Below are 18,301 nucleotides of genomic sequence, written 5' to 3'. Positions count from 1 at the left end.
AACAGCAGGACGGAGGCCACCAAGGCCCCAATGAGGATGTACAGGTACCAGTCAGGACCTTGGACAGAAGCCACACTGTGGTAGTGATGCCATTTAACTGAGTGTGTACTGTGTGCCAGGCACCTACTGGGCTATGTGCAGTCACCTCTGACTCTGACTATGATCACGAAGCAGGAGATTGCTGCTCCTCCCACCCACTCCACAGACGGGAAACTGAGGCACAGAGAGGTCAATCACATGTCTTGTCGAGTTTAGAAGTGGCAGGGCTAGGTTTGGAACCACAGATGAGGGTTCCCTGACCTCTGTCCCCTGTGGAGTCACCACTTGGGGCTCTGGGCTCCTCATCTGGGGGTGGGACCTGTCCAGCATTTTCATCCTGAGGGAGGGTCCTTCCAGATCATTTTTGTCCTGAATGCTCCCATCCATTATCCTCCCTTCATTCCCCCTACAATGTCAGTCACTGCTGCAAAAGGACAGGCACCCCCATAGAATCTGACTTGAGTGGCTTCCCCATGAGCTCTCCTCTCCCAGGAGGTCAGAGCCATGATCAGAACTGAGGAGAAATCTAATCTGGGCCAGGACTCTCACCTTTATACTTGGGAAAACTGAGGCCCACACAGGAGAGTGGCATATCCAAGCAAGGTCATGTAGGGGTGCATGAAGTAAGAGTGTAACCCAGCCTCTGCTCCCCATGACCCACCCACCACCTCCTGACAGAGACCCTCACTTACCCTCAGTGTCTCCTGGGGTCAGGAGAGGGTGAGGGGAGGGCCTGCAGGTCTCACCACTGCACCAGCTCCCCCACTCCCAGCTGGGTCTCCACCTGTCCCTCTGCCATGACAGCCCAGCCTCCTCCACCAACACAGTGCCCCTGGAGCCCAGTTATCTCCCTGTCATCTCTGAGAGACTTGAAGAAGAGCCCCTGGACAGATACCCCTGTGACTCACCAGCTGTTGGGCTGGACATTGTGGATAGAGGGCTGGGGTCTCCAGAGGATGCTGGACCTTCCTTAGACCCTGTCTTTGCTTACACTCCTCTTCCTCATGTGACCTGGAGTCCCCAAGGCCCTCCTCCTCCTCCACCTGGAGAAACCTGGTGATGGAGGCAAGGAAAGGGGCACAGGTGGGAGGGCAGTATGAGAGGTGGACCCCTCTGGTGAAGCTCCCTCAGAATCCCTCTACCATCCCAGCCTGGCATTCTTGTGGGCACAGGGCCCTGAGGACAAAGTTGGCGCAAGGAAGGGACAGGGACAGGAACTCCACAGGGACACTGGCCTATGACAACAGGTACAGGGAGGTGTTGAGTGAGCCATAGCACCTGTAGGTCCAGGTGCCATAGCACCTGTAGGTCCCCCCCATGGGATGAGGTCACAAGACTCAAGGAGAATTCAGCCATACAGCCCAGCTCGGTACTTCATCTAAGATGCAGAGGGGGATCAGCTGCCCCCCTCCTTGGACAGTAGGAAAGTGTCCACAGAGCTCAGTGACAAAAGGGTCACATTCTCTCCTGGGGCCACCATAGGTCCTGGCTGCACCCAGAGGGAGGGTGTGTAGGGGAGCTGTCCTAGAGAGAGGAAGGGCCCTTGTTCTGATCTGAGTCTGTCTGGGTCCTCTGAGTCTCTCCCATCCCCATCCCCTGTCTCTCTCTCTCTCTCTCTCTCTCTCTCTCTCTCTGTCTCTCCTTCCCTGGGGACCCCACATCCCTGGTTGACACCATCACCTGGGGCTCCCCTGTCAGGGCCCTGTGAAAGTCTGGGGTCCTGCCTGCACCCGTGACCTTTCACCTGTGATTAGGATGTCCAAGGGGTTATTGGGGCCCATCACTGGGAGGAGAGGTTGTGTCCACCTTAGCATGTGTACCGGCCCCCATGGAAGGATCTCACTGGGCCCAGAGGGACATCTGTCCCAGATAGCCCAGCCTGAAGCTGCCGGCCATGATGCTGAAGAAGGTCACGTGCCCTTCCTTGGATAAAGCAAATCTGTCATACTGGACATCAGAAAGATACTGGAGGGTCAATCTCTGTCCAGAGGTCACAAAAGGGTCCTCCTGGGTCAGGAGCGAGGGCTTCCATGACACACTGGGGAGAAGATCAGCCATGGGTTGTAGGGGCTGATTCTTCCCAAACTTCCATTTGCCTGTCCTGACCCCAGGTCTCACTCTCTCTCACTGTCTCTGACCCTGGGGACCTGTGAGTCCTGGTGGTCCCCTCTCCCAATCCTCTCATCTGATGATCCCCTAGGAGCAGAGATCCCTTTACCTGTCTTTTGCTTCAAACTATGGATGGGAAAAAATCAGACTTTCTCACCTGAGACAAGCAGCTCCAGGGGGCCACTGGGGACTGACCACACGTGGGGTGTGTGGCTGTAATAATCATAGCATCTGAACTTCCAGGTGAGGCTAGGGGCTACCTGAACCACAGGTAATAGGGCCTGGACCCCCCAATGGGGGCTCCCTGGGAGTTCAGGGTCCAGGAGGGCTGGCCTTCTACTTCCTTTATCAGGATGAACCTGTGGAATACTGTCCATGAACCACACTGGAGAGTCACGTTCCCTCCTGAGGGCACGACAGGGTTGGGCAGGGATGAGAGGCTGGGTTTGCCATGCAATCCTAGATGAGGGGGAAGGGCTGTGTTAAATGGGATTCAGATTGCTCCACATGATCCCCAGGACTGGGCTGTGAGGGAGACACCCGGGGACCAGACCCTCTTCCTGAGGGCAGAGCCTGGGGCTGGGCCCTGTGTGGGCTCGCACCTGTCACCACCAGCTCCAGGGGGTCACTGGGCTCCGACCAGTCAGTGGTGCTTTCATAGTAACAGTGATACCGTCCTGCATATACACCTGTCATGTATGTGATGGAGAACTTGTCCTTGTCCTTGTCCTTGGACTCCAGTGCCTTCTGTCTGTCCCAGGTCCCTGAGTGTCCCTCTTTATGGAGGCGGCACTCCTGGGCCTTCAGGTTCCCCTTACAACAGATGGTTGCAGGTGTCTTCAAGAGGATCACAGAGCCTGGCTTAGTCCAGATGGTGGGTTTGGGGAGGGTCCCTGGAAGGAAACAGGCTGGGTCACAAGACCCTCCCCACCCTCAGTCCCCAGCTCAGCCCCAAACCCCCAGATGCCCCGCCTCTGTCAGCCCAGAGCTGCTGATCTTCAGCCCCTGCCGGTGGGTGGTCCCTGTCCCCAGTAAGGAGGTGGGAGTGGGACCATGGGGACATACTCACCTATCTATACTCAGGTCCTGGAGCCCACACTCAATCCTGGAAGAAGGTCTCTGTGAGAGGTTTAGGTTTACCCTGTATCCCGAGTGGAACCCCTTCTGCCTGTGAGCCTCCTGGGCCTGGGATCTCTGACAGACCAAGGCCTAGCTGTGGGATGGGTCCTTCCCAGACTAGGGCATCCCCTTCTCTCATCAAATCCCACCTAGACAGAACTGGGCTGTGAGGGTGGAGTCATGGTGTTTCCTGTCTCTGGATCAACTGTGCCAATGGTAGGACTTTAAAGCCCACAGGACAGGCCTACTCACAGGGTGTGGCCTCTTGGAAGCTGTTCCTCCTTTCATGTGGTTGTTCTGTCAGCAGGATGTGACAACAGGAAGGGGAACAATCTCTCCCAAAGCTCTTGCTCTGGTGTCCATGTTGGTGCAGGAGGTGGTCCCCAAGGAGTTTTAGATGTCCTGTCCAGGAGGAGACCACAGCATGTCCCCTCATGGGTCCCATGACCCAGAACCTCCCTTATGGGGTCTTCTTCATCCTCAGCACAACCCTGGGGTCCTCACCATAGACAGGATCCCCAGGCCCAGATATGCTGAAGGGGACGTGGGTTCCAGCCGTGCTGCGGAGCTCATGTCAGTTCAGATAGATGTGTGACATCTCTGTTCACCTCAGATAGAGGTCACCATTGCAATAAGCCTTGAGGATAAATACAGGCAAAGAGGAAGGGAAACACAGCCCCTCTCCTGGCTCAGGAGCATGGGCTTTCTTTCTGTCACAGCCTCCTTGGACTTCTCTATTTTCTTCTGATGCTGTGCACACCCCTTTCCTGAGAATCAGTGAGTCCTTCCCAGCTCATTGGTGACCTAGGTTCCTGGGGTAAAGCCGTCCTTGCTATCCTGGGGTTCTGCCTGAAAGTTGTAGGGGGCAATATGTGGGTGACTGCTCTGATTTGGGGAAGAAAGCTGATGCTCAGGTAAATACTACACCAGTGTCCACTGCCTGGAGACCTTGAGCAGAGTGACCTGGTCTGTAGTGTGCTTTCTGTATTCCACTCCTCAGTTGGGGGGGTAGAACATGAGTGGAATTAAGCATTGTTAGTCTCCTGACCTGATTAAGAGGGTTGTGGTTGGGACAAGAGAGGTCCCTGGGTCTGATCCAGTGATGCACCCCCTTGAGAGACCCCATGTGCCCCTAGAGGTGAAAAATTCTATTTATACTATTTCTGAAATTGTTGGCAAAAGCCAATGCAGGAAAGTGAAAGGAACCTTTATAGAATTGAGAGGGACCACAACAGAAACAGAGGCCAACCTAAGTGAACATCAGTGCCTGGGTTCAAGCCTGGGATAGTCAAATTTGATTTCTGCTCTGCTTGGCCAGGAGAAGTGGCCAGGTCCTCATGGGCAGGAAGGGCATCCAGACTCTGGGTGACTCTGGAAGCTGTGAGACCCCACCATCATGTGTGGTATGGGCACTGGCATGTCTCTGCCCACTGACCCAGCCCAGAAGGCAGAACTGAGCCTTGTCCCCTCTGTGTGTATGTGGAAAGTTTCAATCCAGTGGATGTTCCCATGGGGGTCTCTGCATGTGTGAGTGTGGGACTCCTATGGAGGCCATCCCTGCCAGCACACATCCCTGCTCATATGCTAAGTTGGGAGAGTAGTTGTCACGGGACATTGCAACTGGGACCATCACCTCTCCCATCCTGAGCTTCAAGACAGCCCTGGGAGCAACTGTCTCTGGAACCCAGGTATGTGGGAGGTGAGGGTTCAAAAGGAATAGACATCAGAGACTGACCACAAAATGATAAGGAGTGCTGTGGAAGACTGTGCAGAATCATCAATCATAGCCCAGAGCATGGAACAGCAGGAATATGGGAAAGTCATCTTATATTAGCATGTGAAATATCTGAAAAGGTGGAGAAGAAAATTAAATGTTTGAAGCCACAACAGAAGTTAAATTATGGAAGAAAATAAAATACTTAACATGAATTAGTCACAAACTCTGGAGGTAAAGAATAAAAACATGATGGAACAGAAGGAAATTCATCCCTCCGTCCATGAGAAGATGCAACTGAAGAGTAGAACATGAAATTGGAATACAGTGCTGAGCAGAAAATATCATTCTTAATGGAAAAACACGGAGAGCCTTTCCCCTAAGATCAGGAACACGACAGGGATGTCCACTCTCACCACTGCTATTCAACATAGTACTAGAAGTCCTAGCCTCAGCAATCAGACAACAAAAAGAAATAAAAGGCATTCAAATTGGCAAAGAAACCAAACTCTCCCTCTTCACAGATGACATGGTACTGTACATAGAAAACCCAAAAGCCTCCACCCCAAGATTGCTAGATCTCATACAGCAATTCAGCAATGTGGCAGGTACAAAATCAATGGCCAGAGGTCAGTGGCATTTCTCTACACTAACAATGAGACTGAAGAAAGAGAAATTAAGGAGTCAATCCCATTTACAATTGTACCCAAAAGCATAAGATACCTAGTAATAAACCTAACCAAAGAGGTAAAGGATCTATACCCTAAAAACTACAGAACACTTCTGAAAGAAATGGAGGAAGACACAAAGAGATGGAGAAATATTCCATGCTCATGGACTGGAAGAAATAATGTTGTGAAAATGTCAATGCTACCCAGGACAATTTACATATTTAATGCAATCCCTATCAAAATATCATGGACTTTCTTCAGACAGTTGGAACAAATCATCTTAAGATTTGTGTGGAATCAGAAAACATGGAAGGAGATAATATGAGTGGGAAATATCAGTGAGGGTGACAGAACATGAGAGACTCCTAGCTCTGGGAAATGAACAAGGGGTGGTGGAAAGGGAGGTGGGTAGGTGGTTGGGGTGACTGGGTGATGGGCACTGAGGGGGCACTTGACAGGATGAGCACTGCGTGTTATGCTATATGTTGGCAAATTGAACTCCAATAAAAAAAACAAAGAAATAAATTAAGCATTGTTTTAGGTGCAAAAAAAAAAAAAAAAAAGAAATAAAGAAAGAATGAACAAAAGACCACAGACCCAGGGTTAGTTAGATTTACTATTATTATATCGGCTTGTCAATTAAAAGATGATATTCATTATTCTTCACCCTTTAAGGATAGAGGATAAGGCCCAGGAAATTATTTGCATTTTTATAACGTCTAAGCTCTGCTTACATTGTTTCTAAGATTGAGGCAATTGATGGGGAACTCCTGAGATGGACAAGTTTTCCTTCTGCTTCAATAATGAATGATATCAAAGACAATTTGTAAATGTGGTATTGAAATAAAAGTTTGGGGGCAGCCCGGGTGGCTCAGCGGTTTAACGCTGCCTTCAGCCCAGAGCCTGATCCTGGAAAACCAGGATCGAGTCCCATATCAGGCTCCCTGCACGGAGCCTGCTTTTCCCTCTGCCTGTGTCTCTGTCTCTGTGTGTGTGTGTCTCATGAATAAATAAATAAAATCTCTTTTAAAAAAGTTTGGAGTTTAAAAAAAAGAAAGAAAGAAAAGACCCCGAATAGCCAGGGGAATATTAAAAAAGAAAACCAGAGCCAGGGGCATCACAATGCCAGATTTCATGTTGTACTACAAAGTTGTGATCATCAAGACAGTGTGGTACTGGCACAAAAACAGACACATAAGGAGGAGGGGCAAGATGGCAGAGGAGTAGGGTCCCCAAGTCACCTGTCCCCACAAATTACCTAGATAACCTTCAAATCATCCTGAAAATCTATGAATTCGGCCTGAGATTTAAAGAGAGAACAGCTGGAATACTACAGTGAGAAGAGTTCACGCTTCTATCAAGGTAGGAAGACGGGGGGGAAAAAAGAAATAAAGAAACAAAAGGCATCCAAGGGGGAGGGGCCCCGCAAGGAGCCGGGCTGAGGCTGGGGCGAGTGTCCCCAGGACAGGAGAGCCCCGTCCCGGAGGAGCAGAAGCTTCACCAATCTTCCCGGGCGGAAAGGCCTTGCAGGGAGTTAGAGCAGGACCCCAGGAGGGCAGGGATGCCCTCGGGCTCCCTGGGACACTATCAGACACCTGCGCCCCAGGGAGAGCGCGCCACACCCCGCAGCCGAGCTCCCTAAAGGGCTGCAGCACGCGCACGGCTGGACCTGGGAGCAGCTCGGACGGGCTCAGGCGGCGGCTCCACGCGAAGGGGGCTGCGCGGCCAGGAGCAGCTCCGAGGGGCTCCGGCAGAGGCTCCGGGAGTAGGGGGCTGCGGCGGCCGGGAGCGCGAATCCAACAGTGCAGGCCTGGGAGCACAGGGCACAGGGACACAGCCCAGGATCCGGCCTCCCCCCGGGACAGGCAGAGGCCAGGAGGGCCCAGGACAGCAAGGACGCTCCTGCCCCGGGCTGAGCAGATCAGCGGCCCCACCCCAGAGCCTGCAGGCCCTGCAGACGGAGAGCTCTGTAGTTCCTGCGGGAGCTAACTCCAGGGCTCCAGAGCTGGCCGCTGCCGCCACTGTGGCTGTTCCTCCTGGGGCCTCACAGGGTAAACAACTCCCACTGAGCCTCACAGTGGCCTCACCCGATAAACAGGATAAAGATCACTCACTGAGCCCTGCTCAGGCAGGGGGCAGAGCAGCTCCCCTAAGTGCTAACACCTGAAAATCAGCACAACAGGCCCCTCCCCCAGAGGACCAGCTAGACGGACAAGTTCCAGGGGAAGTCAAGGGACTTAAAGTATAGAGAATCAGAAGATACTCCCCCGTGGTTTTTTTTTTTTTTTTTTTTTTTTTTGCTTTTTGATTTCTGTTTGCTTCCCCCACCCTTTTTTTCTTTCTTTCTTTTTCTTTTTTTTCTTCCTTTTTTCTTTTTCCCTTTTCTTTCCTTCTTTCTCTCCTCTCTTTTTCTCCTTTTCCCAATACAACTTGTTTTTGGCCACTCTGCACTGAGCAAAATGACTAGAAGGAAAACCTCACCTCAAAAGAAAGAATCAGAAACAGTCCTCTCTCCCACAGAGTTACAAAATGTGGATTACAATTCAATGTCAGAAAGCCAATTCAGAAGCACTATTATAAAGCTACTGATGGCTCTAGAAAAAAGCATAAAGGACTCAAGAGACTTCATGTCTGCAGAATTTAGATCTAATCAGACAGAAACTAAAAATCAATTGAATGAGATGTAATCCAAACTAGAAGTCCTAATGACGAGGGTTAACAAGGTGGAAGAACGAGTGAGTGACATAGAAGACAAGTTGATGGCAAAGAGGGAAACTGAGGAAAAAAGAGACAAACAATTAAAGGATCATGAGGATAGATTAAGGGAAATAAGTGACAGCCTGAGGAAGAAAAACCTACGTTTAATTGGGGTTCCCGAGGGCGCCAAAAGGGACAGAGGTCCAGAATATGTATTTGAACAAATCCTAGCTGAAAACTTTCCTAGTCTGGGAAGGGAAACAGGCATTCAGATCCAGGAAATAGAGAGACCCCCCCAAAAAATCAATAAAAACCATTCAACACCTCGACATTTAATAGTTAAGCTTGCGAATTCCAAAGATAAAGAGAAGATCCTTAAAGCGGCAAGAGACAAGAAATCCCTGACTTTTATGGGGAGGAGTATTAGGGTAACAGCAGACCTCTCCACAGAGACCTGGCAGGCCAGAAAGGGCTAGCAGGATATATTCAGGGTCCTAAATGAGAAAAACATGCAAGCAAGAATACTTTATCCAGCAAGGCTCTCATTCATAATGGAAGGAGAGATAAAGAGCTTCCAAGACAGGCAGGAACTGAAAGAATATGTGACCTCCAAACCAGCACTGCAAGAAATTTTAAGGGGGACTCTTAAAATTTCCCTTTAAGAAGAAGTCCAGTGGAACAATCCACAAAAACAAGGACTGAATAGATATCATGATGACACTAAACTCATATCTTTCAATAGTAACTCAAACGTGAATGGGCTTAATGACCCCATCAAAGGCGCAGGGTGTCAGACTGAATAAAAAAGCAAGACCCATCTATTTGCTGTCTACAAGAGACTCATTTAGACAGAAGGACACCTACAGCCTGAAAATAAAAGGTTGGAGAACCATTGACCATTCAAATCATCCTCAAAAGAAAGCAGGGGTAGCCATCCTTATATCGGATAAACTAAAAATTACCCCGAAGACTGCAGTGAGAGATGAAGAGGGACACTATCTCATACTTAAAAGATCTATCCAACAAGAGGACTTAACAATCCTCAATATATATGCCCCGAAAGTGGGAACTGCCAAATATATCAATCAATCAATAACCAAAGTTAAGACATATTTAGATAATAATACACTTATACTTGATGACTTCAATCTAGCGCTTTCTACACTCGGTAGGTTTTCTAAACACAACATCTCCAAAGAAATGAGAGCTTTAAATGATACACTGGACCAGATGGATTTCACAGATATCTACAGAACTTTACATCCAAACTCAACTGAATACACATTCTTCTCAAGTGCACATGGAACTTCTCCAGAGTAGACCACATACTGGGTCACAAATTGGGTCTGAACTGGTACCAAAAGATTGGGATCATCCCCTGCGTATTCTCAGACCATAATGCCTTGAAATTAGAACTTAATCACAGCAAGAAGTTTGGAGGGACCACAAACACGTGGAGGTTAAGGACCATCCTGCTAAAAGATGGAAAGGTCAACCAGGAAATTAAGGAACAACTTAAAAGATTCATGGAAATTAATAAGAATGAAGATACAACTGTTCAAAATCTTTGGGATGCAGCAAAAGCAATCCTGAGGGGGAGGAAATACATCGCAATACAAGCATCCATTAAAAAAACGGAAAGAACTCAAATACAAAAGCTAACCTTACACATAAAGGAGCTAGAGAAAAAACAGCAAATAGATCCTACAGCCAGCAGAAGAAGAGAGTTAATAAAGATTCGAGCAGAACTCAATGAAATCGAGACCAGAAGAACTGTGGAACAGATCAACAAAACCAGGAGTTGGTTCTTTGAAAGAATTAATAAGATAGATAAACCATTAGCCAGCTTTATTAAAAAGAAGAGAGAGAAGACTCAAATTAATAAAATCATGAATGAGAAAGATCACTACCAACACCAAGGAAATACAAACGATTTCAAAAACATATTATGAACAGCTCTACGCCAATAAATTAGGCAATCTAGAAGAAATGGATGCATTTCTGGAAAGCCACAAACTACCAAAACTGGAACAGGAAGAAATAGAAAACCTGAACAGGCCAATAACCAAGGAGGAAATTGAAGCAGTCATCAAAAACCTCCCAAGACACAAAAGTCCAGGGCCAGATGGCTTCCCAGGGGAATTCTATCAAACGTTTAAAGAAGAAACCATACCTATTCTACTAAAGCTGTTCGGAAAGATAGAAATAGATGGAGTACTTCCAAATTCGTTCTATGAGGCCAGCATCACCTTAATTCCAAAACCAGACAAAGACCCCACCAAAAAGGAGAATTATAGACCAATATCCCTGATGAACATGGATGCAAAAATTCTCAACAAGATACTAGCCAATAGGATCCAACAGGACATTAAGAAAATTATTCAACATGACCAAGTAGGATTTATTCCAGAGACACAAGGCTGGTTCAACACTTGTAAAACCATCAATGTGATTCATCATATCAGCAAGAGAAAAACCAAGAACCATATGATCCTCTCATTAGATGCAGAGAAAGCATTTGACAAAATACAGCATCCATTCCTGATCAAAACTCTTCAGAGTGTAGGGATAGAGGGAACATTCCTCAATATCTTAAAAGCCATCTACGAAAAGCCCACAGCAAATATAATTTTCAATGGGGGAAGCACTGGGAGCCTTTCCCCTAAGATCAGGAACAAGACAGGGATGTCCACTCTCACCACTGCTATTCAACATAGTACTAGAAGTCCTAGCCTCAGCAATCAGACAACAAAAAGAAATAAAAGGCATTCAAATTGGCAAACTCTCCCTCTTCACAGATGACATGATACTCTACATAGAAAACCCAAAAGCCTCCACCCCAAGATTGCTAGAACTCATACAGCAATTTGTCAGCGTGGCAGGATACAAAATCAATGGCCAGAGGTCAGTGGCATTTCTCTACACTAACAATGAGACTGAACGAAGAGAAATTAAGGAGTCAATCCCATTTACAATTGCACCCAAAAGCATAAGATACCTAGGAATAAACCTAACCAAAGAGGTAAAGGATCTATACCCTAAAAACCATAGAACACTTCTGAAAGAAATGGAGGAAGACACAAAGAGATGGAAAAATATTCCATGCTCAAGGATTGGCAGAATTAATGTTGTGAAAATGTCAATGCTACCCAGGACAATTTACATATTTAATGCAATCCCTATCAAAATACCATGGACTTTCTACAGAGAGTTAGAACAAATTATTTTAAGATTTGTGTGGAATCAGAAAAGACCCCGAATAGCCAGAGGAATTTTAAAAAAGAAAACCATAGCTGGGGGCATCACAATGCCAGATTTCAGGTTGTACTACAAAGCTGTGGTCTTCAAGACAGTGTGGTACTGGCACAAAAACAGACACATAGATCAATGAACAGAATAGAGAATCCAGAAGTGGACCCTCAATTTTATGGTCAACTAAGATTTGATAAAGGAGGAAAGACTATTCACTGGAAGAAAGACAGTCTCTTCAATAAATGGTGTTGGGAAAATTGGACATCCACATGCAGAAGAATGAAACTAGACCACTCTCTTTCACCATACACAAAGATAAACTCAGAATGTATGAAAGATCTAAATGTGAGACAAGATTCCATCAAAATCCTAGAGGAGAACACAGGCAACACCCCTTTGAACTCGGCCACAGTAACTTCTTGCAAGATACATCCACAAAGGCAAAAAAACAAAAGCAAAAATGAACTATTGGGACTTCATCAAGATAAGAAGCTTTTGCACAGCAAAGGATACAGTCAACAAAACTAAAAGACAACCTACAGAATGGGAGAAGATATTTGCAAATGACGTATCAGACAATGGGCTAGTTTCCAAGATCTATAAAGAACTTACTAAACTCAACACCAAAGAAACAAACAATCCAATCATGAAATGGGCAAAAGACATGAACAAAAATCTCACAGAGGAAGACATAGACATGGCCAACACGCACATGAGAAAATGCTCTGCATCACTTTCCATCAGGGAAATACAAGTCAAAACCACAATGAGATACCACCTCACACCAGTGAGAATGGGGAAAATTAACAAGACAGGAAACAACAGGATGAGCACTGGGTGTTAAAGTATATGTTGGCAAATCGAACTCCAATAAAAAAAATAATAAAAAAGACAGGAAGCAACAAATGTTGGGGAGGCTGTGGAGAAAGGGGAACCCTCTTGCACTGTTGGTGGGAATGTGAACTGGTGCAGCCACTCTGGAAATCTATGTGGAGGTTCCTCAAAGAGTTAAAGGTATATCTGCCCTTCGACCCAGCAATTGCACTGCTTGGGATTTACCCCAAAGATACAGATGCAGTGACACCTGCACCCCAATGTTTATAGCAGCAATGTCCACAATAGCCAAACTGTGGAAGGAACCTCGGTGTCCATCTAAAGATGAATGGATAAAGAGGCTGTGGTCTATGTATACAATGGAATATTCCTCAGCCATTAGAAACGACAAATACCCACCATTTGCTTCGACATGGATGGAACTGGAAGGTATTATGCTGAGTGAAATAAGTCAATCAGAGAAGGACAAACATTATATGGTCTCATTCATTTGGGGAATATAAAAAATAGTGAAAGGGAATAAAGGGGTAGGGAGGGGATCCCTGGGTGGCACAGCGGTTTGGCGCCTGCCTTTGGCCCAGGGCGCGATCCTGGAGACCCGGGATCGAATCCCACATCGGGCTCCCGGTGCATGGAGCCTGCTTCTCCCTCTGCCTGTGTCTCTGCCTCTCTCTCTCTCTTTGACTATCATAAATAAATAAAAAAAATTAAAAAAAAAGGGGGAAGGGAGAAGAAACGTGTGGGAAATATCAGAAAGGGAGACAGAACATGAAAGACTCCTAACTCTGGGAAACGAACTAGGGGTGGTGGAAGGGTAGGTGGGTGGGGGGTGGGGGTGACTGGGTGACGGGCACTGAGGTGGGCACTTGACAGGATGAGCACTGGGTGTTGTTCTATATGTTGGCAAATTGAACACCAATAAAAAATAAATTTAAAAAAAACAAAAACAAAAAAAGAGGTAAAAAATATAAATTGAAAAATCAAAATAGCAAAAACAAAAAAAGTAAATGAGAAAACAAAATATGGACCAAACCTAACTATAAGCATTCATACAAATAGTCTAAGTAATTTTAGCTTCTACAATTCTGAAAATACGAATGAACAATGCATATTATGCTGTTGGGTTAGCATCCACATGTTTCAGTTTTTTTTCTTTTTTTTTTTTTTTTGGTTTTTTTTTTTTTTTTTTGTATTTTTTTATTGGAGTTCGATTTGCCAACATCAAGTTTAACACCCAGTGCTCATACATCAAGTGCCCCCATGTTCGTTTCCCAGAGTTAGGAGTCTCTCATGTTTTGTCACTATCTCTGATTTTTCCCACTCTTTTTCTCTTCTTTCCCCTAAAATCCCTTTCACTATTTTTTATATTACATGCAGGAGCCCGATGTGGGACTCAATCCTGGGACTCCAGTATCACACTCTGGGCCAAAGGCAGATACTCAACCACTGAGCCACCCAGGCGTCCCTTGCATCCAAATGTTTGAAATAGGAAGTCTTTGTGAAGAGCCTCATATGGTTATAAATCAAAGAGAAAAAAAATGGTTGTCAAGAGACATACATCTTCCCAGAAAAGAACACATTTTTAATAAAACCTAATGAAACATGAAAATGGATTGAAATGGATAGATAAAAGGTTTCACTTACATGGGGGATGTAAAAAATGCGGTTTTGCGCTGCCTTCAGCCCAGGTTGTGATACTGGACACCCGGGATGAGTCCCATGTCAGGCTCCCAGCATGGAGTCTGCTTGTCCCTCTGTCTGTGTCTGTGTCTCTGTCTCTCTCTCAAGAATAAATAAATAAAATCTTTATTTAAAAAAGGGAGATTTTTGATGAGCTTGCTTAAAAATAAAATAGTTTTTGGGTGTAAATCAAGCTGTTTCCCTGAGGTGAAGCATGAGGATATTTTCCTGTGTCCTCTGATGTTAAAAATAGGTGTGCATCTTAGAAATAAACAGAAATTTATGTGTGTTCATGGTTATGATAATATGTAGTAGCGTATGAGAAACAGTTGAAAGGGAGAGTGTAGTGAGTTCACAGCACATAAACTATGCCCAGCTGAGAGCTCTCTTAGGCATACTGACTCTTATTCAGACACTTTTGAATATGGTTTTAAATTAGGTGAAGCAGTTCTCAGACAGGCTAAGAATTGACATCACTTTTATGAATAAAGTTAAAGGCTTTGAAGTTCACAGAAGTGATGAATCACTGAATTTTATACCAGAAGCAAATATAGCACTATCTGTATGTTAACCAACTAAAGTTTAAGATAGATAGATAGATGATAGATAGGTAGATAGATAGATAGATAGATAGATAGACAGATAAAAGATACTCCTATGAAATGTGCTCAGACTCAGTAGTGACCAAAAGTTCTTCCCACAAGGACTTTGTGAATCTACTCTAACCCCAATGGACACAGGAGGACGATGAATGTTTCTGAATCTGGTGTCCCTGTCACATGAGTTACATCTGTCATCAGATGTGTGTGCAGGTGTCACTCTAGAAGGTGTGAAAAGCAGGCACAGGGATGCTGGACAAGCTTCCACACACAATGCAGAGTGCACACCAAGTTCACAGGGACTCAGGGTACAGCAACCCTGGAGACTCCCGTGAGCCAGGCATGGCCCCTCCTCAGGCTCAGGTAGGCACCAAGGAGCATGGGGGCCCCAGGGGGCACAGGGGGCAGCAGAGCAGTGCACACAGGTGGGGAGGCTTCTCTCTAGGAGAGTGTCCTATGGGGCTACACCCACAGTTTAGGCTCTGATATAGAGGCAGCAGGAGAGGAGTGGGAGGTCTCTATCTACTCATGGTTGTCCTCACCCACCCACCCCTCAAGCAGCCTTGCCTCAACTCCTTACCTCTGTTGAGACTGCAGGATGGGGGACCCCAGGTGGAGGCTGTGGCTCTTTCCATCCTCTCTTGGGCTGGATCCTTCTCTGTGGAGCCCCCCAATGCCACTACATTTTTTACAGTCTCAGGCTTTCCTGAGATGTGGGACCTGAGCTGGTGGAGCTCAGACAGGACAGGGTCAGGGCTCCTCACCTGAGACTAGGAGCTCCAGGGGGTCACTGGAGTGTGACAAGAGGTAGGGGGAGGTGTTGGATGAGCCATAACACCTGTAGGTCCCTCTCTGGGCTGAAGTCATAGGACTCGGGGAGAATTCAGCCTGGTACTGCCCAGCTCATTACTTTAATGTAAGACACGGATGGGGGGTATCGACTGCCCCCTCATTGGACAAAAGGATAGTGTGCACAGAAATCCATGACTGACACAGCAGGGTCACATTCTCTCCTGGGGCCACTGAGGGTCCTGGCTGCACCCAGAGGGAGGGTATATGAGGAGCTGTCCTAGAAAGAAGAAGGGTTGGTGTGGGGTGATACAGCCCTTGATCTGACCTGAGTCTGTCTGTGTCCTCTGAGTCTCTCCCATCCCCATCCCCTGTCTCTCTCCCTAGTCTTGGTTGGCCATCACCTTCTAGGATCCCCTGTCAGGGACCTGTGCAGAATCTGGGGTTCTGCCTGCACCCATGGCCGCTAACCTGTGACCAGGATGACCTGAGGTTCACTGAGGGCTGACCACTGGGAGGAGAGGTGTGTCCATCATAGCATGTGTACTAGCCTCCATGGAGGGTGTCACAGGGCCCGGGGGGATATCTGCCCTAGAAAGCCCAGCCTGTGGCTGTCAGCCATGACACTGGAGAAGGTTCTGTGCCCCCTTCTTGGACAGAGTAAATCTGTCATAGCTGACATCGGAGAGACACTGGAGAGTCAGGTTCTGTCCAGAGGTCACAATAGGGCCCTGCTGGGTCAGCAGGTAGGGCTTTCATGCTAAACCTGGGAGAAGACCAGCCCAGATTCCAAGGGCTGATTCTCCCCAAACTTCCCTTCTCCCATTCTGATTCCTGGGCCTCATGTCCCTCACCCTCTGTGTCTCTGACCTGTGAACCCCCACGGTCCCCTCATCCTATCCTCTCATCTGTGGGTCCCCTGGGAGCAAGACCCCAGTAACCTGTCTAGTTCCTGAAACCATGGATGGGACAAAAAATAGCTGCTGATCTCCATGCCTCCTGCCTGGTGGGTGGTCCTGATCCCAGTGAGGAGGTGAGATGGGGACCCCTGGGGACAGAATCACCTGTCTATACTCAGGTCCTGGAGCCCACACTCAGTCCTGGAAGAGAGTCCCTGTGAGAGGTTTGCCCTGAATCTTGAGCAGAACCCCTCCTCCCTGTGAGCCTCCTGAGCCTGCAATATCTGACAGACCAGGGCCTCGCTGTGGGGTTGGTCCCTCCCAGACTAGGGTGTCCCTTCCTCTCCTCAGATCTCACCTAGACAGAGCAAGGCCATGAGGGTGGGGGTCTTGACATCTTCTTTGTTGCTGTGGCTGTGCAAATTAAAGGACCTCAGTGCCCACAGGATTGATAGACACACAGGGTATGACCACTGGGAGGCCAGTGCTGCCTGTCACAGGGTTGTCATGTCAGTAGCCCTAAAGGAAGAGGAACAGCTTGTTCCCAGGATACTAGCCTGGCTTTTGTGTCCAAGGCAATGCAGCAAATGGACCCTAAGGCTACTGAGATGTCATGTCCAGGTCAGAGACCAGGACATGTCCTTCCTTTCCAGAGCCTCCCCCAAGGGGTCTCTTCAGTCTCAGCACATCCCTGGGGTCCTCACAATGGATGAGGTTCCCAGGACCCAGATGCTGAAGGGAACTCAGGTTCTTGCTATTCTGTGGAGCTCATGTCAGCACAGACAGACCTGTGTCATCTCTGCTTAGCTCAGGTCGAGGTCACCGTGGCAATAAGCCCAGAGGAGAAATACAGGCAAACAAGGAAGGAAACAACCCGTCTCCTGGCCTTGCAGTGTGGGCTTTCTATCAGAGCCTCTGTGGACTTGTCTATTTTTCTTTGATGTTATTTACTCACCCTTCTTGGGAACACTCCCGTGAGTCCTTCCTGGGTCATCAGTGCCCCTTGTTCCTATGGCGGAGCTGAACATCCTACAGAGGAGTCCTGACTCCAAATTGTAGGAGATCATATGTGGGTGAGTGCTCTGATTTGAGGAACAAAGCTGATGTTCAGGTCGATCCTCCTCCAGCATCCACTGCCCTAAGACTTTTAGCAGAGTGATCTGGTGTAGTACTGTGCTGTCTGAACCCCACTCCTCAGGGTGGTTCTGCAGGGGGCTGGGACCTGGACCATGAGTGGGATCAATCATGTTAGTTTCCTAACCTGATTGAGATTATTGTGTTCAGGACACAAGAAGTATAAGTGTCAGACCCCACAGTGAGGGAGGGCCAGTGATGCACACTCTTGAATGACCCCATGTGCCCCTAAAGCTGAGAAATACTATTTATACTGATTCTGAAATTGTTTGCAAAAGCCAATGCTGGAAAGGGAATTGAAATTTTCTGGAACTGAGAGGAACCACAACAGAAACACAGGTCAAAGCTGAGTGAACATCAGTGCCTGGGGTGTGGCCTGGAGTGGTGAAATTTGACTTCTGCCCCTGTGTTGCCAGAACAGGCAGCCAGGTCCTCTTAGACGGGAAGGGCATCAAGTCTCTGGGTGACTCTGGAAGTCATCAGACCCTGACATCATGTGTTGGGAGGGCACTGGCATGTGTCTGCCCACTGACCAGGCCGAGAGGTCAAAACAGAGCCTTGTCTCCCTGTGTGTGTGTGTGTGTGTGTGTGTGTGTGTGTGTGTGTGTGTGGAAAGTTTCCATCCACTGGATCTTCCCATGAAGGTCTGTGCATGTGTGAGTATGAGGGTTCCTCTGCCTCTGCACTAGAGGGTTCCTCTGCCTCTGCCCTCCCCGTACTCTGTCTCTTTATCTCTCAAATAAACAAAATAAATATTTATAATAA

The 18,301-nt window shown here is 47.5% G+C and overlaps 1 pseudogene; it reads right to left on the bottom strand.

Moving 5' to 3' along the window:
* Positions 1 to 1,166: 1,166 nt before the first annotated feature.
* On the bottom strand, positions 1,167 to 17,649 carry LOC112909388 (leukocyte immunoglobulin-like receptor subfamily A member 6; annotated as a pseudogene).
* Between the last annotated feature and the right edge of the window lie 652 nt (positions 17,650 to 18,301).

The sequence above is a fragment of the Vulpes vulpes genome, chromosome 1 (genome assembly GCF_048418805.1).
Source record: "Vulpes vulpes isolate BD-2025 chromosome 1, VulVul3, whole genome shotgun sequence".
NCBI lineage: Eukaryota > Metazoa > Chordata > Mammalia > Carnivora > Canidae > Vulpes > Vulpes vulpes.
Note: the sequence above shows the minus strand (reverse complement) of the source record. Positions and strands in the feature narration are given on the sequence as shown.